Source organism: Echinops telfairi, unplaced genomic scaffold (assembly GCF_000313985.2).
Source record: "Echinops telfairi isolate 266 unplaced genomic scaffold, ASM31398v2 ScPeMD7_18;HRSCAF=68, whole genome shotgun sequence".
NCBI lineage: Eukaryota > Metazoa > Chordata > Mammalia > Afrosoricida > Tenrecidae > Echinops > Echinops telfairi.
In genome coordinates this window covers 84,971,948-84,972,549 of record NW_022103915.1, presented here as the reverse complement: position 1 = coordinate 84,972,549, position 602 = coordinate 84,971,948, and positions in this window count along the sequence as shown.

The following is a 602-nucleotide window of genomic DNA, read 5'->3' as shown; positions in this document are numbered from 1 at the left end:
CCGATGACAAGTTTGGAGTTTGGTAGGAAGCTCAATATCAGCAGCTAAAGCCAGGCCGGAGGCTGAACATGGAACAGACCATCAATTGCTTATATATAAGTTCAGGTTGATACTGAAAAAAAATTAAAACAAGTCTTTGAGAAGCAAAACACGACCTTGAGTCTATCCCATCTGAATTTCCAGAACAGATTTTATGCAATGAACACTAATGACAGAAGACCTGATGAGGTGTTAGAAACATCATGAACATAAGAAGACACAAAGTCATTTAAGAGACAGGAAAGAATGAAAAGATCAAAGTGGATATCAGAAAAGACTGGAGCTTTCTCTTAACCACACAGTCGATAAAGTAACTGAAAGAAAGGATGGAGTCAAAGAGCTAAAAAGAAAATTTCAAAGGTCAGCTTGAGAAGACAAAGTAAAATAATGTAATGAAATGTGCAAACACCTGGAAAAACAAAAGGGAAGAACACACTCAGCATATCTTTCTTTTAAATCATTTTATTAGGGGCTCATACAACTCTTATCACAATCCATACACACATCAATTGTGTAAAGCACATTTGTACATTCATAACCTCAGAAACCCTACATTATGAGTT